Source organism: Pinus tabuliformis, chromosome Q, assembly GCF_031772625.1.
Source record: "Pinus tabuliformis cultivar Carrire ecotype Pingquan chromosome Q, CPIR1, whole genome shotgun sequence".
Taxonomy (NCBI): Eukaryota; Viridiplantae; Streptophyta; class Pinopsida; order Pinales; family Pinaceae; genus Pinus; species Pinus tabuliformis.
The window spans coordinates 832,723,581-832,748,289 of NC_142296.1; positions in this window are offsets into that span (position 1 = coordinate 832,723,581).

Sequence of the window (24,709 nt, forward strand, 5' to 3'; positions counted from 1 at the left end):
TGATGACGAAAACCCTATGAATGATGGTACACTCAACTGAATGGTGACATGGACTAACATTTGGACAACTTTGAAAGAAGTAAAAGCAAACCCTAGACCTAATACCTAGTGACCAAATTTTGCTTGAAGGCTCACTGAAATGACAAAATTTGACTTTGACATTCTCAGACAACTTTATAAGAGCATATTTGATCACTGGAGGAAGGCTGCAAAGACTAACACTAACATGGGCATCTGTTAAATTTACTACTGAAGAATCTCGGGCTTTGGAGCGTCCATCCAGTGGGAGTTGGAGAAGAATGCTTTTCTATAATTCTAGGAGGTTGTTGCTTTCATTTCAATTGGGGCTAAAGATTAAAGAATTTATTAGAAAAGTGTTCGGTGGTTTTTGACCCAGAGGGGGTTTTCCACCTAAAATATTTATGCCTCCTAGGTTCTTTTATTTACTATTATTACTGCATAAACGTTACTAATAATTGAAGATTAACTAATGCTATGAAAATATTTAAAAGTGTTAATTGCTAAGGAATACAGATTCACCCCCCCCAGTATTTTCCAACAATTGGTATCAGATCTTGGTTCCTTCAGTAACAGCTTAACTGCTAGAAGTCAGTTTTCAGAGCATAGAGATGGGAAAGTCAAAGAAGTGGGTTACAAGGATTTCAAAGGAAGGTACAGGTACAACAAAATATCAAGAAAGTGAGTATTATGTACCAACCCCTAATTTTGATGTAGATAATTACTGGATATGGGAATCTAGGATGGAAGTATCTTTGCAGGCACATGGAGTATGGGAATCAATTGTTTCTGGAGGCACATCTACCGACGAAGCTAAAAGGTACAATTCAAAGGCCATGAATGTAATTTTAAATGTTTTGCCAAATTTTGTGAAAAAAAATTGGTCAATGTTCAACAGCTAAAGCTCTTTGGGAAAAGCTTCATAATCTCTGTACAACAAAGAAATCAAGCCAAGATGTTATTGAAAACTCGAATCCTTCTAAATATGATGAAGAAGGGTTGACCATAGAAGAAATTTCTAAGGAGGAAATCAAGCTTATAAAAAAGCTCAAGGCTGAGAAGATCTGTTCCAATACTCTTGAAGAACAAGTTCAAGGTCTCAAAATTGAAGTTGAAAAACACAAATGTATTGAAGAGTCACTTCAAAAGAAGTTGGAAGAAATCAATAATACAGTGCCACGAGACCTCAAGAGAGAAGTCCAACAGAAGCAACAAGAACCCGATACAACATTTGCAAAGATTAGCAGGATCACACAACAAATGCGAGAAGCAGAAATTGAAAGGAAGGAATCTAATAAAAGATTCATAATCATTGTTGAACAGAAGAAAAATGAATTAGAAACATCTTCAATAGAAATAAACAGGCTCGGGATTGAAAATGAGAAGCAGAAGGAACAAATATAGGTTCTCAACAGAGAAGTAAAGAATACCGCTCTTCTCAAGCTACAGGTTGAGGAGGTAGAAAACAAAAGGAAGATCTTGAAAAGATGGTTTCAAGAAGATCTTGCTCAAAAGAAAGAATAACTTGATGCAACTCGTGATGAGATCAACAAACTCAAGGGATCACAAAAGGAATACTTACAAGATAAGACAGATGAAGATGCAAAAATGAAGGCAATTAAAGATGGTAAAACTCCAATTGATGAAGGTACAAGATCCACAGCTTCACTGGATGATTCTAAGAAGGAAGTTGATCAAAGTGAAAAGCCAAAGAAGAATGTTGCAACTCCAAAGAAAAAGACCAAAGCAATCAAGAACAAAGGACCACAAGAAACTACAACACCGCCTCCAAAGAAGAATGAAAATTCTTCCAGGTATGTTTGCTTATTTAATGGTTATTGCTTTTTGTGTGCTAACTATGGACATATGGATAGGGATTAAGAAGTTTTTGACAGGTACAATCATTATCTGCAAAACCATAGAAGCAAGTTTGCAGGATCATGAGACAGGTTCCATGATGATTTTGTCAGAAGATAATAAGTTCTATATGGGCCAAATATTGAATGTTGCAAATGCCATAAGTATGGCCATAGCGCTTGTGGTTGCAGATATCAGATGGAATCACCTATGTACAACATTTAATGTTTCAAGTTTCATAACTATGGGCACATGGCTCGAGATTACAGGAATAAGAAGGTCTGGAAAAGGAAACATGTACAGGAAGACAAAGCAGATAACAAGGTTTCAATAGTTATGCTTTCAAGATTTGTAAAAGTAAAAGGTCAAGGAATTAGCAGTTGCTTCAAATAATGACTCAAGTCAAGATGGACCGTTAGGTGACTCACTATTTTGAACAATCTGGGTTGTTGACTCCTTAATGTTTGTACAAGAGGAGTCTATGCAACAGTATATGGCACAAATCTACGATTGACAAGAAGGTAGTTTGAACAAGATGGTAGTTTCTTTAAAGGTTCAGGGGGAGCAAAATAGTTGAAGGATTACAGGTTACGAGGAATAAGACAAGATTAGTCTGCAAAGGATATGCACAAGTGGAAGGAATTGATCTCGACGAAACATTTGCACTAGCTACCAGAATGGAAGCCATATGGATGTTTCTCGACCATGAATGTTCAAGAAAAATAAAATTCTACCAAATGGATGTTAAGTAAGAATTTATAAATGGAGAATTAGAAGAAGAAGTTTACATCAAACAACCTGAAGGTTTTCTACTATTAAAAAAGGAAGACTACGTTTGCAGGTTAAAGAAGGCTCTATATGGTCTCAAGCAGGCTCCCAGAGCATGGTATGCTCGTCTTGATGGATATCTACATCAACAAGGGTTCAAGAAAGGTATTGCTGATCAAAATCTTTACATACAAATAGATAAAGATAATTTAACAATCGTTGAGGTATATGTGGATGATATAATATTTGGTAGCAACGATGATCGACTAAGTAAGAACTTTGCTACAAAGATGCAAAGTTAGTTTGAGATGTCTTTACCTGGTGAGTTGACATACTTCTTAGGGCTTCAAATATCTCAACAAGAGAAAGGAATATTTATATGTCAATCCAAGTACATTAAGGAAATGCTCAAGAAATTCAAAATGGAAGATTGTAAACCCATCCTTACTCTGATGGTAATAGGTTAAATTTTGAGCATAGACAACGCATCTAAGGATGTGGATCAGAGGTTGTAAAAATATATGATTGGTGGTCTTCTATATGTAACAACCTTCTATCTATATTTTATGCAAGAAGTTGGACAAGTAGCAATATTCCAAGCAGCACCAAAAAAATCACATATTATTTTCGTTAAAAGAATTATTCGATATCTAAAGGGCACAACATAATATGGCTTGTGGTATCCCAAGGGAAAAAAAATCTCATTATTCAAGCCTTTACAGATGCAGAATGGGCAGGAAGCATTGATGATCGTAAGAGTACTAGTGGAGCAACATTTTATCTAGGTGGTTGTCTCGTATCATGGTTGAGAAAAAAGTAAACCTGAATCTCGTTATCCACAACAAAAGTAGAATATATTGTGGTAACAACTTGTTGTACTCAATTTCTCTGGATGAAGAAAACTTTTCAAGATCTTTAGGTCAAGTTTGATGAGCCTATTCCCATATTTTGCGATAACACTAGCACCATCAGTATCTCCAAGAATCCTATGATGAATTCCAAAATGAAGCACATTCCAATTAAATATCATTTCGTTAGAGAAAAGGTCTCCGAAAACAATATCAAGCTTGAATATGTTGTCACAAAAGAAAAAATCGTTGATATATTCACTAAACCTTTACTGCGTGAAGCATTTGAATATCTTCGCTAGAAGCTTGGGATTCTCCCAAGTTCTCATTAGATTTTCCTTATTCAGAAAATAAAGGGGGAGTGGAAGTGTGTATAGGTCCGTAGGATGGTTGTGTGTCAGGGGGAGCTACCCTTTTCCATTGATGTCAAAGGGGGAGAGAAGACAGTAGGAAGAGGTGCCTTGATTGCAGGGGGAGTACTTGTGTTGCCATCAATGCCAAAGGGGGAGATTGTTGATCCAAAGATGATTTGAGGTTGTCATTGATGTCAACCCAAGCAACACTAGGGGCTACGCTAACCTTGCAAGGGAAATTTGACTTGAAAACTTACTCTATTTTGATTCAAGGATCTTCTAGATAGATTCTACTCGTCGAGAGCCCCTCTCAACTCTATAAAATGAAATGTCATATATCCTCCAAATGTAGTGATCGTGGAATTTTCACTATAACTTCATTTCTACGAACTTGCGAAGTCTTAGATTTTGAAATGAAAACCCATTTGATTTGCAATCCTGATGAATGTCATGACCAAATTTCAGATCTTGGTTCACTATATTTTCGAAGATATGATGTGTGGAAGTTAGGGTTTTTGTAGGCTCCTGAATTTCATCGCAAAAAAGTGACAGTGGTGTTACACAAATATTTTTCACCATGACTATTTGCAGTCAGTATGGCTCCATCAATTGTCATACTGTCCTCCTTGGCAAGTCTTATACCTCTGCTCCTCATGTCAAACTCCAAGAAAGAGAGAAAGTCTTTAAAAAGTCAATATAACTCTGGTTATGCAGTTTCTCTTACCCTTACCTGCGTGTACGCACCTCAAGTTCATAATACCTGCGTACTTGTACCTCTGTCTATAAAGGGGTGGGTGCGTACTCCTGTAAAGGTCAAAAGGCGCAAGTTTTACTTCAAAAAAGTTACTTGTGGTCGAATCTAGAGCATTCTAGAAGATGTTTTGACGTGGATTGAGCGCCTCCAGATGGTTCATGCATCCCAATGAAAGAGGAACTTATCCCATCAAGAGGGGAGCTATCCCATTGAAAGAGGGGCTTATCCCATTGATGGTGGACCTGATTAACTTCCTCCAAAGCACTATAAATACAGGCATTGGGCCAGAGGGAGGGGAGGTTGAAAGCTGAACATTCCTAAGGGTAGATGCTGCTGAAATTAGGACTCCCTTATAGAGCTTGAGAGGAGAGATTCCAATCGTTTCTTAGCTTCATTTGAAAGTGGGTGAGCTGATCAAAGTAAAGGAGAACTCTTGTTGGACCCTGGGAGGGACCTGCACAACACCAAGGCACTGGTTGTAAGGTTTCTTTTGTTTCCAATTAATACAATTAAGTTCATTTTTCTCAACAAGTTGTTACATATAATTTGTTTCATAAACTCCTTGGTCTTTATGATGAATATGTTTTATTATATGAGTTATTCAGGTGCTATGTAATCGTTTGCCTGTTAGTGAATGCAGGCTTCAAGGAGAAGGAGCTCATCTGGATCGAAGAGGCTTGGCTGCTACAAACAGCGTTGGACTAAAGGTATGCCTTAAACACCTGGTTGCTTTTATTTTAAATGCATATTTAGGGAAAGATAGTGCTTGATTGTTTTGTTTGTCACTAGAAAGCCTTAGCTTCTAGGGAGGTCGGTTTTGTCCGCAAAATTGACTCTTTCCGCATGAAAAAATGGCGACCATACTGGGGAATCCATGGATTTGATTGATTTCTCTTTTGATTGATACTTTGATTTGGGAAAATCTGATTTCTTTGTAGTTTTTGATTGATTGGCTATGAATTTGGGTGGAATAGCTTAGGATTGAGTTAGTTTTTATTTTTCTTGTTTTTTAGAGCAGTACGCACCCTCTGTGTTAAGCACAGTGCGTACCTGTACGCACTTCTGCTTTGTACACAGAGCGTGGCCACACCTGTGCAAACAGGCTGCCTGCGTACCCTGTCAAAAGTTTAGAAAATTTCAATTTTTTCCTTTTTTACCTATTAGATTTTGTTTATAGTTTATTTTTTGCTGCCCAGATCCACTGGTTACCTGTCAAAAGTTTTCATCTAAGCTTGTTTCATTAGCATCAAGGGTTTTAGTGAAGTTCATAGAAATTCTAGCCCTAGGTTTGATTTTTGTATTGGTCTTGTAGTGACTTTGGCTTTAGAAGTTGTAAAAACCTTGGATATCCCTGGTCTTTTTAGTCTTCTTAGGAGTCGGACCTTTCGTAAAATCCACCTTTGTGAGAAACCTACCTTTGTGTTGTCTCTTTGCGGAATTTCGAGAAGGCTTGTTGGTTAAGCTGTGAATTTCATTCTTAAGAAAAAGAACAAGAGCTTTTTGTTTTTGTTTTTGACTGATTTATGATTCTGCATGAATTAGTCCTTGGTTGAATTGTAACCGAGTAAAACAACCTGGAATTATTTTGTAGGCTTTTACCTCATTAGATTTGCTTTTAGGTAAATTTATTTTAGATTTGCTTTTAGGTAAATTTCTCTTAGATTTTCATAGATCTTAAAATTGCTTTTGTTAAGTAGTTTTACATGCTTTGTTAAAATAGGAAAAATACAAATTCTCTTTTTGGAAAAAAAGTTTGTTTTAGTAGCGTTTGAAGGCTTTGAAAAGAGAAAGGAAGTTTTCGTGAAATAATTAGTGGTCTTGTGTTGTGTGCTTTGGAAAAGATAAAGAGAGTTTTTCTTTGATTTTCATTGTTAAGAAAGTTGTCTTTATAAATTTTGCATTCTCCAACTCTCTTAGCTAGGGAATTCATTGAAAAGGAAAGATTGTTTTTTCATCCTAGGTGCATCTTTTTAGTGGATTTGAGTCGAGTCTACACACCATCAGTTTCATCTCCACTACCTTTTGTCTTAAAGAAAAGCCATAAAAATCAACGCTTAAAGTAAAATTAACTTAGTAACTTTTTATTTACTAGGGCTCTGATACACCAACATAGATCAGGCTAGTGTCTTGGAGTAGGAGAGTAATTAACTCTCCAAGACAGTAAAAACAAACAAGTAGCTTATCCTGTGGTAGGATAAATCCAACTGTTACATTTATGCTCTGGGAAAGCTCCTCTTAAAGGAGAAGCACGAGATCGTGTCCGAACTAGTGAGGGAATCAATCCTCCTTCATTGGGAACGACGCCAGATATGCACATACTACAAACGGTAAACCTCAGATTAATCATTGTCGAGGAGCCTGGGCTCACTTGTCGGTAAACCTTGGATTATTGTCAAGGAGTCGGCAAGGGGATTGAGCTTGTTACTCTGCCCTTGCGTGCTATCGGATCGTAGACTGTTCCCCCAGGTATATTTGTTGCTGTTGGTGACCTTAGTGACTATTATCTTTAGGATTCTTCCTAAGGTGACGATGGAGGGAAGATCCCACTGTAACTGGAGCAGACGTAGGCTAGACTCACTTGGATTTTCTGGGGGGTTAACTTCACTTGAGACGGTTAAAGTGGAGGAACTTGGTCCAGTCTACTCATTAAGCAGGTTGTCGGGGTAACTGTTCCACCCGCCACTTCTGTACTGAATTCTGCGATGTTGGATTTCATCACCAACTAGTGTTTTCGGTCCGGAAGGTTACTGTTTGTGTGTGGTTTGATGCCCTAGATTCTTTAGGCGTGTGATTCCAATTTGTTTGGTTCTTTAGAGACTTTAGGCGGTTTGCTTTGAGATTTTACTTTGTTTGCGTGTGCAGTAGTTAAAAGTTTTAACTGTGGCTGAATTACCTAGACAGTCCCGTAGACTTCGGGGCCAGTCTCTTGAGGTTGTAACCGTGGCCGATTTGTTGAGGAAGTCCCGTAGACTTCAGGGCCAACCTCCTGAAGACGTCTCGGGTCATTACGAAGGTTTGAAAGTCCTCGTAACTCCTAGTGGCAGTAAAGTAGGTTCACCTGAAGAAGAGAGTCTTCGTTGGTTGTTCATCCTGATTACCAAACTCTAGAAACATGTTATAATCCTGAAGCTATTTCGGTTCCGAACTTGCTGGTAGTTTTTCATCTACTAGTGATATAAGCGAAGAACCTGAGATATCTGAACCTGTTACTCCAACATCGGGGTTAGTCTCTCCAACTTCTAGTGCTCTTGATTCACCTAGGGTAGAAAGAGTCATCACCGAAAATCTTCCTTCTGGTTTGATAGCTATTGAAGAACTTGCTCCAGAAGAAGAAATAGGCATCCCTATCCCTGAAAATCAACCTGTTATTGATCTAAGGGAGCGTGAATCCATTTTTTACAGTCCACCTAGAAGTACTACTTGGTATCTTTCTTTAACTAATTATTTGGACAACTCAGGGTTAAGTTTTTCTCCACCTCGTGCTCCTTATCCACCTAGAGGTCTTTATACTCCTGTAAATATGTCTGGTCAGTCGTCCATGTTTACTCAATCGCTTGAATCTTTTTTGTACGGCGGTCCTTCTGTTCCCTCTGGGTATCAGTCACTTTCTGGTACTTTTATCGGAGCATCTCCTCAACCCATTGAACATGGGTTATTAACTGGAAACAATGGTAATAAACCGTTGAACGTAGAAAACATTCTCATGATGTCAGGTTCTATTCCCAATTCTCAACCTCAAGGTGGCCAGTTACCGCCTGGGGGGTAGCCTCAATTAACGCCTGGGGGGAAACCTCAAGGTACACAAATTGTGTCTGGGGGGCAACCTCAAGGATAGTATGTACCCATGGTACAGTACATTCCTCAAGTTCAACCCCAGCCTCAATATGTACCCCAAGGTCAACCTCAGTATCAATTTATACCTCAAGGTCAACCCTAGTATTAGTACATGCCTCAAGGGTATCTACCCCAAGGTCAGTACTCGAACCAAGGTTTCCAACCACCCCAAGGTCAATCTTATGTTCAAGGAACGGGAAATGTCCCTTTCAATTATCAATCCTACCCTCAACCTGGTTATGGATCTCAATATCCTCAACCTGTTATGGGTCAGTACCCCGGAATGAACTTAGTGTGGGATCCATCGCAAATTCAACAGGTGTTGCAGCCAAATGTACAATTTTCATCTCAAACTGGACAACCCTTAGTTTCTGGTTCACCCCAGCAACCAGTCCAGTCTAATATTCAAACTTCTGTACCTTCGGTGGTTTCTCAGTCTGGGCCTATTTCGCCTCGTACTCCATCTCAAACGACTGATGCAACTGCCGCAACATCTATTCAATCTACCCCACTTACTTCTGGAGTATCGACAACTCCAGTTTCTACTGTTCCTGTATCTACTCCTCAGACATCTTTACCATCGTCTGGATCCACGATTCAAACTACGGTTCAGATGCCTCTAGGACAACCTGGTTTAAGTACGGTTGTCACAAGTCAACCACAATTCACTTATCAACCGTACCAGGGACAGTACCAATTCGGTCCTGCTATCCAGCAGCCAGTTTACCAGTTTCAACCGTATCCTGGGTACACTTATCAACAACCTCAACAACCCCAGTACGGTCCGGTTAATCCTGGTTCCGGGAGGATACAATATTCCTAACGCAATTCCTATTCCAAGTTATCCCGGATATCCTCCTCCTGGGGCTTGTCTCATGACCCAGAGTTTTAGGGATCCTAATCGGCAGTTACCGTTTATCGCAACTTTGGATTTACCAGACTTGTCGCGCCTAACGAACGATCCAATTAATTATCTTCCGTTTTGGCCGCCAATGCCGAATAAGTTGCCCAGTGACATTCCCAAGTTCGAGGGTAAGTATGGAGAGGACCCGTCGAATCATGTGATGACTTATCACCTCTGGTGTGCCTCTAAATCCATCTCAGATGATTCGATCCGCTTACGTCTTTTCCAGCGCACTCTCATTGGTCTTGCGGCAAAGTGGTACATTGAGTTACGACAGGCCTCTTTTTATAATTTTAGCCAGTTAGCTACCTCGTTTTTAACTCATTTTCAGTTGCCGGTCAAATATGATAATGGCACGGAGTTACTAACTTCATTAAAGCAATCGACGTCCACTTATATTTCCGATCATATTCATGAATGGAGACGTCGACGACGATTAGTGAAAGTTTTTATCCCGGACCAGATCTTAGCTGAATGGTTTGTTAAATCATTGTTACCGAAGATTACTGAAGACGTAGCTAAGGCCGGAGTAGTTACTAAGGAGAAAGTGATTGCTCAAGTGCAGTACCTTGACTTAGTTTATACTCAGTCAGGTACGTTACACGAAAAGATCCCAGATCTTCCTAAGTCAAATCAAATCGCTGCTGCTCCTTCGGGATCTCATGCTGCTGATGGCATGATTGGTATGGTGAACACTAAAAGTAAGAAGAAGTCTTCCAAGAATTCTTCTCCTATCATAACCTTACCTGATTCCCCGACAGGAGATTCTTCTGTAGAGGTTTCTGCCAATGTTCACGTTGTAGAGTCATCTACAGCCAAATCAAAATCCAGTGGAAAGAAGAAAGGAAAGAAGAAGAATAAAACAGACAAAACTCCAAAGGAGAAAACTGAAAATGCGGAATCCAATGATGAAAAGCGCAAACCTCGTTATCCTTGTCTTATTTGTGAAGAGGATCATTTTACAAGAGATTTCCCTCATCGGGCAGAGGTTGCGAAAATCGTCAAAGGTTCCCAAACTCCTGCTGTTTTGAAGGATCCATTTCCAAAGCAGGATAGTAAGATGATAGGTTCCTCCTCGAGTGCCAATGAAGAACCCATATTGATGATGTCCCATGTAAGGATTGCGACTCGATCGCAAGATTATGGTAGTAAAAGTCCTGTTGATGGCAAAGAAGCAGAATCTTCTCATTCTAATCCATCAACCTCAGCTCCCGGTTCCGATCCACTACAGATCGAGAAACCTAACCCAGACTTAGTAATCAAACCTCCCGCCAAGGGTATACTTCAAAAGTCTGCTTTCAATCCACATGCGAGAGCGGCCCAAAATTATAACATTGTTGAGGACTTAGCTGTTTGAGGACTTAGCTGTAAATTACTTTTGTCGGCTATAGGAGCTGTTAATGTTCAGGACCCGAACCTAATAATATTTGATCTAGAAAATAGTACACCGCGTTTGCCTCATCAAATGGCTTTCCAGATCCCAGTGATAGTAAAAAACAGGCCTATTCATCGGACTGTAATTGATGAGGGGGCTTCCACGTGTATTATGTCGATACAGTGTTGGAGATTGCTTGGTTCTCCTTCACTAAATCAATCCCCGACAATTCTTAAGGCCTTTGATGGCCGTGGGTTTCATCCTTTTGGCATTCTACAAGATTTGCCTATAGGGGTTGAAGGACAAATTGTTAGTCTAGATGTGGAGGTGGTTGATGCCCCTCTAGACTACAACCTTCTCTTGGGTCGAATTTGGTCTTACGCTATGACAACGGTCGTTTCATCGGTATTTCGAGTAATAAAGTTTCCACATAGTGGAAATATCGTAACAATAGACCAGCTGACTTATTTTTCATCCGACCCAGCCTCTTCAGAGAGTATTCATCATGTCGGTAAAACGACTATCCCATACAAGGATGTTGGAGTAGGATTAGTTAAAGATGCCGGTTTACTGGGAACTTTTCCTTTTCCTCCAATCAACGCATTGTCTTCATTTGCATCCATTCATATGATTAAATCAGACACCATTGTTTATGACGATCCTTGGATCGTTCCTTCTGAATCTGAGATATACTCATTTGGTGATGCTATGCCGTTGAGTCCATATGAACTTGCCTATGAAGTCGTGCAGTCTTTTACCGACCCGCGTTCAACCGAAAAAGACTTAATGAATGTGGTCTGTGAGGAATCACTTTTCACATCAACCTCGGAGTTAATAGCATTTCCCGAAGTTGTTTCATCTGATGAGCAACTTCGTGAAGTCCTATGTGTAGACGATTTACCATGGGAAGATCTCCATCACAGATCTTCGTTTTTACCTGAGGATGATCATTTTGAAAATGATTTCTCATCAATTTTTACAGCTGAATATGTCAAGGAAGCTCAGAATCCAATGAAACATCCTGATTCAGAGCTGAATTTGGGAAACATCTCTCGAACTATTCCCATTAACATTTCAGTCAAGCCTGGAATTGTTGAGAACATTCATATAGGTGCCTCGTGTACAGATGACGAAATTCAGACATACAAGGCCCTATTTCAAGAATTCCGCGATGTGTTTGCCTGGTCCTATAAGGAAATGCCAGGAATTGATCCCGCGATTGTTTTCCATGAGATCAAGACTTACCCGGACGCTAAACCCATCCGGCAATGTTTGCGTCAGATTCACCCACGAAAAGTTGTTGCAATTAAAGCAAAAGTTGAAAAACTGTTGAAAGCAGGTTTCATTTATCCGATCCTGTTAACGGATTGGGTATCGAATATTGTTCCGGTTAACAAAAAACAGGGAACAATAAGAATATGTATCGATTATAGGGACATTAATCGAGCTTGTCCAAAGGACAACTACCCAACTCCCTATATCGATCAAATCATTGATGATTGTGCCGGCAGTGAAATATTTTCCTTTATGGACGTTTTTTCTGGTTACAATCAAATCAATATTCTACCTATCGATCAACCAAAAACGGATTTCATTTGTCCATGGGGGACATTTTCTTATTGCAAATTGCCTTTTGGGCTAAAGAATGCCGGAGAAACTTTTCAAAGGGCGATGTCTTATGCTTTTAATGACATCAAACACATTGTGCAACCGTATCTCGATGATTTGCCTGCTCATTCGTTACATCGAGTTGATCACCTTGTCCATTTACGAGCAATTTTTATGAGGTGTAGGCATTATCGAATTCGGTTGAACCCACACAAATGTGTCTTCTGTATAGAAACGGGTCGATTACTGGGATTTGTAGTTTCGAAAGCCGGCATTCGCGTCGATCTCTCGAAGGTCGAAGCTATCATCAAATTGCCTCCTCCTTTGAGTCTTCGCCAACTCCAAAGTTTGCAGGGGAAAGCAAACTTTTTACGACGATTCATTCCTAACTACGCCGAGGTTACAAAGGGTTTTACACGGTTGTTAAAACAGAACACTAAATTCACTTGGGATGAGATAGCTCAGAAATCTTTTGATGCACTCAAGCACACGTTAACCCATGCACCGTTGCTGCATCCTCCCAATTACAACCAGGATTACTTTTTGTATCTCGCCGCCTCCCATTCCACCATTGGAATGGTCTCAGTTCAAGAAGATGAATTCGGAACGAAACATGTGATATATTACCTTAGTCGGACGTTAAATCCCACTGAGCTAAAATATTCACATGTGGAGGAATTGGCATTAGCAGCCGTTCAAGCTGTCCAACGTTTTCGTCACTACATTTTACTCCGTAAAACTACAGTCATTTTGGATTGCAACCCTATGATCTACATTTTGAATAAACAATTGCTAGGGGGCAAGTACTCTAAATGGATTGTTATCCTGCAAGAGTTCGACTTGGAGTTTGAGAAATCTAAGTCTAAGAAATCTTTAGTTTTTGCAGAGTTAATGTGTGACTTCCTGCGTGCTGACATAGAAACTGTGGCAGAGGAGCCCATTGCGGACGAATCTTTGTTTCTAATCAGCACTTTAGATCCGTGGTATGGGGATATCATCGTCTATCTCCAGACCCAATCCTTTCAGCCCGAAGTTTCAAAGACGGAACGTCGAAAAATTCGATTCCAGTCCCAACAGTATAAAATTATTGGAGATACTCTTTATCGTCGTGGGGCAGACTTGGTTTTTCGACGTTGCTTAACTCACGAAGAAGCTGAAAGGGTTCTGAATGACTGTCACTCTGGAGCGTGTGGCGGTCATATGTCTGGGTACGCCACAGCCCAAAAGATATTGCGCGCTGGCTACTTCTGGCCATCCTTGTTTAAAGATTGTATTACTGCGGTCCGCAAATGCCACAACTGTCAAGTGTTTGATCGAAAGATGCGCGCTCCACCTGCTCCTCTCCACCCTATAATTTCCGTTGGTCCTTTTTCCAAATGGGGTATCGATTTTATTATATGTAACCCTCACTCGGCCGGGGGGCATGCGTATATCATCCTTGCGGTAGATTATTTTACTAAGTGGGCCGAGGCGATGCCTACATTCGAGGCAGACGGCAAGACAGCTGCAATTTTCATGTTCAATCACATAATTGCTAGGTTTGGTGTCCCACAAGCGATAATCACTGACCATGGGCGCCATTTTCGAAACATTATGATGACAGAACTTACAGGCCAGCTTGGTTTGCGTCAAGATAGCTCAACTCCTTATTATCCACAAGCGAATGGTCTGGTTGAGTCCATCAACAAAGTTTTAGTTATCATGATCCGACGAATCATTGGTATTCATCGGTCGAATTGGCACAACATGTTATTTTCTGCGCTTTGGGCATACCGAACCTCAGTGAAAACATCAACAGGGTTCACGCCTTTCCAACTAGTTTATGGTTTGGAAGCTGTGCTACCCATTGAATGCGAAATCCCGTCACTGCAAGTGGCCATCGAGTTACTTCCAGCCACTTCTGAAGAGGAAAAACGTTTATTATACTTATCTCAATTAGATGAGAATCGACGTGATGCTGCATTGGCGATCGAGACTCACGCAAAACGTATGAAAGCTCAGTATGATCGAAATGTGACCCCTCGAAATTTTTCGGAAGGAGACCTAGTGCTATTATATGATCAAGCTAATGATAAATTAGGTGCTGGAAAATTCGTTCCTATGTGGCATGGGCCCTATATTGTCAAGCGAAAGCTAGCAAAAGGGGCCTATGAGTTGGTAGACTTTGACGGGGACTCTTTAGGTAAACCCAGAAATGGTCTTTACTTGAAGAGGTATTATGCTTAAATGATGGGTATGGAGAATTTTTAGTTAGGTTAGTTTTTCTTTCTAGCTGGTGTGTTTGTTAGTTTAGACAATGTGCTTAGCTTAGAGAGTGTGTTTTTCGTCGTTATTCTAGCTTATCTTGGTTTTACTCTTGATGATGCAGATGTCGATGCCTCTCCAAACATACATTGGTTTCGCTGATGGTGCTTGTCGTAGTACACGGAATATCTCTTCCGCAGCTTGGGTTATATATTCGCCCTCTGACGAGTTAGTTTCTATGCATGGGGTGAGCCTCGGTCAAACAACAAACAACATTGCCGAATACAGTGCAGTGATTGAATTATTTTCTGAATCTATTTCATTTGGGATTCGGCGTTTGATAGTGAGGTTAGATTCTGAACTCATTGTATTACAGCTTAATAGAGTGTATGCCATCAGAAATCCAATGTTATTAAGGTTATTTTTGAGAGTGCGTCTCTTGGAACGTGAATTTGATTACATTGAATATCAGCATATTCCAAGGTCTTTAAATACATTAGCAGATGCAATTGCTTCTCGAATGTTAAATAGACATTTGCAATAATCATACATGTAAATTTAAAAACATTTCATCACACATGTTCAACAAGATAAGCCGGTAATAATGATATATATATATATAGGAGTGTGTCAAAAAATACATCGTCTTCGATCATAGGTTGAAAAAAAACCTTATGATCGACAAAAATGATAAGTACAAAAAACAAAATGTCACATGTGTCTACAAAAACGACCATCCAATCACTGGTGATGATCTCTATATGACACCACTACATGGGCCACCTTACACAAGAACCTCCTAAAAGGTCCTGGGACCCCGACTACATAGCGCTGAAGCCTGATAGGAATATCATCTATGGTAGTCTCTGGTATATCTGCTGTAAGATGCTCTAGGTCATGTTCCAACTCAGCTAAAGTCTTTGTGGCCTTGTCCTGTGGGGCCAGTGCCGCTACAACTGGTAGTCTCCTCTCGAAAGGCCGGAGATTGGCTGGACGACGTGGACCTACATCTGCATTTTGAAAATTATTACTATCAGTTTTGAGACGATATAAAAACAAACAAAAAAAATAGATAGTTTAAAAAACTTGTGGAAAATGAAGTTACCTGTATCATCCCATTGTTCTCCCGGTGGAAGAACCATGTCCAGATCTCCACGAAAATCAACTCCGGCATAAGGAAAATCCTGTATAGAAAAGACCTGGTCTTCTAACCAATGAAAGTACTCCGGAGTAAATCAGACAACCTTCGTCCCCTCATCAGGATGACGGGCCATAACCGCAACCCATCGCATCAATTTGGGCTCTCGAGGAAGCCCAGCCTCAACAGTGAGCTGCTGTGGGATCAGCATCAGAACCCTCTCTAAGCCAAAACTCACAACTAAAGGCCCATAACCAAAAGTCTTCAGCTGTCCGTTTTTGGCTCTAGTTAGTTGGCCTTTTACATTGGCCAACACAGCATCACACCAGTTGAAAATGGTACCTCGATAGCAATCAATTGCCATCCGCATCTGGGATCCAGTAGCAATGTGTAAAGCGGCAGCCCCGCAAAGTCTGGTAACTATAAAGGCAATCACCATAAGTTCAAGACGGGATATAGTTTTGATCTCTATCCCCTTCTCCTGAGTCTGAGTGTTACACCACTCTAGTCGGAGACTAGTGATGGACTGGCCACCCGGCCTAGTCCCGAACAGAGTCAAGTGTTCGCCTCTCTTGGGCAAACCAGTGAGAAAGTAGATATCTGCGGGCTCCATCTCAAGCTGGTGTCCTCCAGTATAAAAACACTGGTTCTGAACGTTCCATCTTTCTACCAGCCACTCTAGAAATCTCACTTGGGCCCTCATGCCAGGTATGGCCCAGTATTTATAAAGGTCGCATGCCTTCAAAGCATCAATTGACGGTTGATGATTAATGGCGGCCAAATCAACATCTTCTTGCTCTCTCTCGCACCAATCAAGCATGGTGAACAATCTACACACCATAAAACATCCATTAGAGTCCATAAAATCAAAAAAATTTGGTCCATTTTGGAGAATTTAGGGTTTAAAAACTTGTTGCGCGGAGTACGCACCTCACCTTTAGGAACAGAGCATGGGTACGCAGGTTCCCTTAAGGCAAGGTGCGTACGCCTGACATTTTTCCAACTGAGAAAATGTCGGCGTACGCGGGTCCCTAGTGTGGCACCTGTGTACCCCAAAAGGCGGTTCTTGAAACCCCAAAGCCTCCAAAAAATGAAATCTAGGGCCTAAAAAAGAATTCTAAATGGATGAAAATGAAGAGGAGGATGTTGTAGAATACCTGAAAGAGACGACGTTCGATTTCGACGGTCGGATTCTCCGCAATGTTCACAGGAAGTTTCTTGCCAAAAGCCCTTTTTCTCTCCTCAAACAGTAAAATGGTAAAAATGAATTGGTAAAAGCCCTTTTTATAGGTTTTTTGGGTAAATAAATGGTAAATTTGTTTATTTTTCACCATGAAAAGGTATTTTTCAAAGTATTTTTATCTATCTTCAACAGGTATGAGTAATGTGTTGGTTTTTGTGCAGGATAAAGGATTTTCAGGGAAAATTGTCATTTTTTACAAACAAAAATATCAGAGTCATCTTTAAGCCCTTTTCTGACTCCTAAAACATGAAAAGATTTCCGAGCATTTCTTTTACACTCGTTAAAACGGAATTAAAAGACGGTCCTCTTATAGCCCTTTTCTGACCGTAAAAACATGAAAAGATTGCCAGATTTTTGTCATTTCAAATTCGATATTGGAAATAAAACGACGTGTCCTTGATCGTTTTTTACTTTTCAGATCATAGACACTAATCATGAAAGTACTCCTTGGTCGTAAAGATCAAGCGGTTCTCTCAAGTATTATTTTATACTTTTTCAGGCTTGGGAGACACAAATTTACGAAAAAGGTCAACCCTGGAGTCTTCTTAAGTTTTTTCAGACTCTCTAAAATTGAAAAATGCCGAGTTTCTCCTATACTGGACTCGTTAAAATTTCACAGTAAAGGACCTGTTCGATTACAAACAGGAACGGACCACTCCTTCTTAGGGTTCGAATCTAAACTAAGTTGGACTCATCCGAAGGATGAGCTTATAATCAAGAATATGTTATCCTCCTCAAGCTTGTAAAAAAATAAAGAGGTACTTGCCAGAAATGGTGGGGGAAAAGAGAGAAAAATGAGCCTATTTGTTATCCTTTGTCTCAGAAAAACCTTATCACCGCTCTTGAACACGACACTTTTCATTCACCTGGGTTGGGAAATCCTTTGCCTAACAGTTGATCAAACCACATTGAAAGTCTTCAGCCGGTTTCTGGGTATTAACTTTGGGTCAATTGTCACCAAGCCATATGTTGTGTCGTTATGTGTTCAAGACGTCACTGCAAATAAACCATTCATCTGTAAAATATCTTTCATCCATCTTGACCATCCCTGAGTCAGTCCTTACAGCTACATTTCTTTAACTTGATCTATGATTTCGTGTTGTGGACTTGCCTGCAACGGGTCACTTTATATCGACATCAGCACATTATCTAGAAAGATGATCTAGGAATCGTCAGTACCTTGAAATCTGCATGCCTCAATGGCAGGTTTCTCGCCTTTGACGACGGTTTACATCATTGAATTTCGATCGAAGGATTCCGTGACATGTTCGACATCAACACATCTACTCACATCTCATGGATTGTACTGGGTACTTTGAGAACCATTGACATCACTGGTGGTCTCTCTCACACATGTTAACAGTTTACATCATCGACTGGTAATCAAGTGGTTTCTACCATGTTCGACATCAACTCATTTATTCGCATGGATAGAATCGTACTATTTCGGGAAGTAGAAATGAAGACCTTGGATCTAGTTTCCACCATCCAGGCTGCGAGGAGTTTTGTATTCATTATATAGTAGACTAATTATAAACAGATGGCTGCGTCCATACTGCGTCTACATGAGTCTATGATTATGATGTACTGCGAAATCATTCCTATATCAGAGCAGTAGTTAGTTTGTTAGTTAAAGTTTTTGATCTGAGTATGGGAATGCCTACCTCAGCGATGATATGATCTCATATATGTATTTTGTGTTGAATATTTGCAGGTTCCGATAGGGCTCTCCACAAGATAATCCTTAAAATGATAAAGTGCTTCACCCTTCCAAGATGATATGAAACCCTAATCTACTACAGGCTTCGCACTTTAGGGGGCAATCTGTTACACAAAAAAATTTCACCATGACTATTTGCAGTCAGTATGGCTCCATCAATTGTCATACTATCCTCCTTGGAAAGTCTTATACCTTTGCTCCTCATGTCAAACTCCAATAAATAGAGAAAGTCTTTAAAAAGTCAATATAACTCTGGTTACGCAGTTTCTCTTACCCTTACCTACGTGTACACACCTCAAGTTCATAATACCTGCGTACTTGTACGCTCTGTCTGTAAAGGGGTGGGTGCATACTCCTGTAAAGGTCAAAAGGCGCAAGTTTTACTTCAAAAAAGTTACTTGTGGTCGAATCTAGAGCATTCTAGAAGATGGTTTGGCGTGGATTGAGCGCCTCCAGATGGTTCATGCATCCCAATGAAAGAGGAACTTATCCCATTAAGAGGGGAGCTATCCCATTGAAAGAGGGGCTTATCCCATTGATGGTGGACCTGATTAACTTCCTCCAAAGCACTATAAATACAGGCATTGGGCCAGAGGGAGGGGAGGTTGAAAGTTGAACATTCCTAAGGGTAGATGCTGCTGAAATTAGGACTCCCTTATGGAGCTTGAGAGGAGAGATTCCAATCCTTTCTTATCTTCATTTGGAAGTGGGTGAGCTGATCAAAGTAAAGGAGAACTCTTGCTGGACCCTGGGAGGGACCTGCACAACACCAAGGCACTGGTTGTAAGGTTTCTTTTGTTTCCAATTAATACAATTAAGTTCATTTTTCTCAACAAGTTGTTACATATAATTTGTTTCATAAACTCCTTGGTCTTTATGATGAATATGTTTTATTATATGATTTATTCAGGTGCTATGTAATCGTTTGCTTGTTAGTGAATGCAGGCTTCAAGGAGAAGGAGCTCATTTGGATCGAAGAGGCTTGGTTGCTACAAACAACGTTGGACTAAAGGTATGCCTTAAACACCTGGTTTCTTTTATTTTAAATGCATATTTAGGGAAAGATAGTGCTTGATTGTTTTGTTTGTCACTAGAAAGCCTTAGCTTCTAGGGAGGTCGGTTTTGTCCGCAAAATTGACTCTTTCCGCATGACAAGTGAGAAAATGGGAAAACTCCAAATTCTAGCGAAACGCTTCAACAATAGCAATGTTGATGAATTTGATGGTCAAAGACCTAGATCAGAGAAGACACCTGTGTGCAACGGTTGAGCGACCAGAGGATCGAATAGTTCTAATACTAATGTAACAACCAAAAGTCGTATACGCAATGGAAATATTTAAAATACTTTGTAAACAAAGGAATGCATCATAGGATAGTAATTGTAATTGTATATTGAATAAAAGAATTGATGTAGGATGATACAAATGAGAATGAGGGTCCTGTATATATAGCCAGGTAAGTACCCTTTCACAAACAAGCATGTCTCTAAGACATGCCTTTTCATTATTAACTAACTAACCATTAGTTAATTTACTTTTATTTATTATTATATTTATATTATTATGATTATTATTTATTATCTATTTTTATTTATTTTTACATAATTTATGTTCATAAAATTGCCTTCTCCTTCAAAAATCTTTGTCCTGAAAGCTTACTGATGAAGAATCAGATATCTTCTATTGTTCAGAATATCTACTTGTTCTGAGCTTTTATATTTTTTGATACAAGATGATATGATGTTCTGAGTGATAGACAGAATTGTCGTACTAAAAAGGGATCAGACCTTCCTAGATTAATCTTCTGGGGAATCTTTTGATCCTTGGAGATGTGTGGTGAATAGTTATCGTATGACTGGATTGAGCTCACTTCAATATTCTTTGAAACACAATTTTGTTTATGTTTTGCGTGATATAGATTTGTAGATTGATTAAGGTGTCTACTCTTGTGATTTGGATGTAGACAAGGATTTTTTCTTGTTTGAACTTCCTTAAACGTTTTTATGGAAATTTCCTGATTTCCATCAGGCATTATTGTTGTTGACTTAACTATTGAATCCTTATTTGGTGTCTCCTCTATTTGAACGACAACCTCTGAGTAAGTTTTTACTTCAATATGGTTTGGATTTGCCTGAACTACAATATTAGTGGTATTAATGTTTGTTTCTTCAGTTTGGGCTGTTACATCTAGAGATTTTGATGATTCCTTTACGACAAGTTCTTTAAACCTATTCGTCAATGATTTATTTTCGTCCTTAAGTTTTTTAATATGTTTGAGCAGATTTTGATTATGATTTTTGAGACGTAAGCATTCCCCATTCTCTGAGTCAACTTTATTTTGGCCTTCACGCTTCTCGTCTTTTAAACACTTGATTTGTTCTACCAATGTTTGCTTAAGGTTCGTTAAACATAAATTTTCTTCTTCTTGTTCTAATAAACACTCCTTCAGTTCCTTCTTTGATGCTTGATCTTTCTTGACTTGTTTGAGTAGTTTTTCATGGTGAACTCCGAGGCGTGAAATTTCTTGTCTTTGCTGCAAATGACTTCTTCAAGCTCTTTTTGCTTCTTTGATATCGTTTTTTTGTTATCTTGAAACATCAAGTCTGAGATATCCTTAAGGTATTCTAATGAATATTTTATTGATTTTTATTTACTTGTTATGTCTCGAAACATGACCATCTTCCCTTTATAAGGAAACGTCAAAACTTGTTTCTTTATGTTTAACATGAATGTACCCATATCCTTAAACCAGGGTTGACCGAGTATGATGTCAGTGTTTTTATCCGTCCTTACAACATGAAGTTGAGATATGTAGTCATAATGAGATATTGTCACTTGTAGATCACTAATTTTATACATGTTTTGGTCAAAAATATTTTTCTTTACACCAATGCTTAGCTCTGGAATTAATAGTTGATTTGTCAAGTTGATGTTGATATAATTTTTATCATTGCTTGGGCTGATGGTGACATTAACTTCTCTTCCTTGGATACTTCCTTTTAATGTAATTACTTCGTGCTCTGTAACTAAAAGACCATTATAGGAAAACCTTTATTCCTTCGTCATTTTAGAACTGATCTCCATCATTTTTTTTCAATAATTGATCCCATTTGTTTTGTCGAGATGACTTAAGGTATTATATTTAAAGTTCCTTTGGACCTTATACTTCAAGCCTCCTTTAAAAGTGTCTTTTTAATATATATATATATATATAAATATAATTCTTGAAAACTCTTTTAATCCAAATTCCTATTATCCTTAATATTTCAAAACTCCCTTGTATTTTTTTATATAAATCTACTTACACTTTTTTCCTTTTGTATTTTAAAAAGAATATTTAAATATTGTTTCAATTGGCTTCTTTTAAATATCTTATTGTCCTTTGTATTTATTTTTTAAATTTCATTCAACTCGTTAAACTTTAATTCAACTTCACTTTAACGTAAACTCTTAACTAATATTTTCTCCTTATGTAACCTTTTGTAACCTTTTATAATAATACCGGCTTTGTACTTATATATTTTCAATAATTTTATGACTTTAACTTTTCTTAAAATACCCCTTTATCATATAATACTTCTCTTATATATCTTTTATTTATAATATTTTTCTTTTTCTTTTTGAAAAGTTACAACCCTAGTGAAACGTGGCTATTCACCTTTGGCATATATTATAAAATATATGTTCACTTATGTACTCTTGACTCGGTTCATGTTCTCCACGTAAAAATTAAAACTTACCATTCATATAAAGCATTTTTGTATTCCTTTTGTTTTTATTTTACTTTTAAAAAAACCATGGGAAATTTCCACGGGTTTTTAAAACCCCGGGCTTCTCCACATAAAAAGTAAAACGTACCATTCACATAAAGAGATTTTGTATTCCTTTTGTTTTTCTTTTACTTTTAAAATACCATGGGGAATTAACACGGGTTTCTATAACCATGGGCTTTTAAACCACTTAATAAAGAATCAAGATAATATTATCTACTCTTGCTTCTCTTTCGTATAGTTTTAAATATATTTGGAAAGATTCCCTCTTACCTTTATTATGCACATTTTATCAATAATGTAGAACCTTTTTTATATATATGAATGCTCTCCTTCAAAATTTATATCAGACTATATTTATTTATTTATTTTTAAATCTTTTTTTCTAATCTTTATATGTACTTTCTCTCTTTTTTTTTTAATCTTTTTTTGTTTTTTTTGTTTTTGTTTTTTTTTTTTAACTTTTATTTTCTCTCCATATATATTAATTTTCCAAATGCTTGATAGTGAAATGGAGAAACTCCAAATTCTAGCGAAACGCTTCAACGGCAATAATGTTGATGAATTTTACGGTCAAAGACTTGGATCGGAGAACATGCCTCTGTGCAACGGTTGAGTGAGCAGAGGATTGAATAGCTCTCATACCAATGTAATGACCAAAAGTTGTATACACTGCAGAAATATTTAAAGTACTTCGTAAACAAAGACATGCATCGTAGAATAGTAATTGTAATTGTATATTGAATAAAATAATTGATGTAAGATGAGTACAAATGAGAATGAGGGTCCTGTATATATAGCCAAGTAAGTACCCTTTCATAAACAGGCATGTCTCTAAGACATGTCTTTTCGTTATTAACTAATTAACCATTAGTTAATTTACTTTTATTTATTATTATATTTATATTATTATGATTATTATTTATTATCTATTTTTATTTATTTTTAGATAATTTATGTTCATAACAAGGATTGTAATTCTATAAAAAGTGGCAAATAGTGCACGAACTATAGTTTTCTATGTATCAATTTAAGAGCCAAAGGAGGAAACAATGACACGTGGAACGTAGTACAAGTTCGCTCTACTTAACTAGTCCATAATTAGGTCATTGTGAGATATTGGGCATAACTTTGCCTTGAAGAGTACAAATCGGGTTAGACCTATGGCATTGGAAAGAAGACTTAGAGGGATACTACAAGACTGAAGATCACATATTGGGGATCTGAAATCACATAGAAACATCAGGTTAAATATCGTGCTCCTATAAGGCGAGAAAATCTAGATCAAGTGCTATCAAGGGGTGCAAAGGCGATACTTTTTAGGGCAACAAAGAGCAAGGTGGAGCAAAATGATGCAACAGAGGTAATCTACAGGTAAGTATCTTCTACATATGCATGTTATTTCTTAATTTCATTAGGTTCTTTGTATTCTAATTTGTTGTTTCTGTTTAGCACTGACATATGCTCTACAGGATGAGGTAATTTTTTCTATTATCATGTCATGGGTATTTACTTGAAGACTTTTTGCAGGTATTATATATTCATCAAGAGAATACTCAATGCATAATCTAATGTTCTTATGAGTGAGAAAGGGTAGCATGACAAGAGCAACAATCAAGGTGCAAAACAACAAGAAGAAGTTTACCATATGAAGTCTTCAAGTGGGAAGCACTGTATATAATCATTATAAAAGTATCATTGTATAGAGTCATTGTAAAAGCATCATTGTAAAAGTTGTACAAGTGTCTATCTGCCAAGAGTTGAAGAGGCAGTGTTGGGAGGTCTAGGATCATCATTAGGTGTTTGTGTCATAGTTGGGGTTATGGTCTAGTGTGTCTTCTTCTTCTACATCATTCTATATCATTGTAAAGTGGACCATTTTCCCTGGTACGGGAGTCCATTCTTCTTTTGTTCTTCTATAGGGTGGTAGGGTGGTGCTAGGCTAGTGCATGAAGTCACCAACAAGTTCAAGCCTGTGAAAGCTTCAGGGTGGTAGGGTGGTGCTAGGGTGAGTTGTATCTCATTGGGTGTTGGGGCATCTGTTCAATTGACTACTGAAGAATCTTTGGCAATGGAGCATCTATCTAGTGGGAGCTGCAGAAGAATACTTTTCTAGAATTCTAGGAAGTTGTTTCTTTCATTTTAGTTGGCGTTGAAGATTAAAGAATTTATTAGAAAAGCATTTGATGGTTTTTGACCCGGAGGGGGTTTTCCACCTAAAATATTTGTGCCTCCTGGGTTCTTTTATTTACTGTTATTACTGCATAAACGTTAAT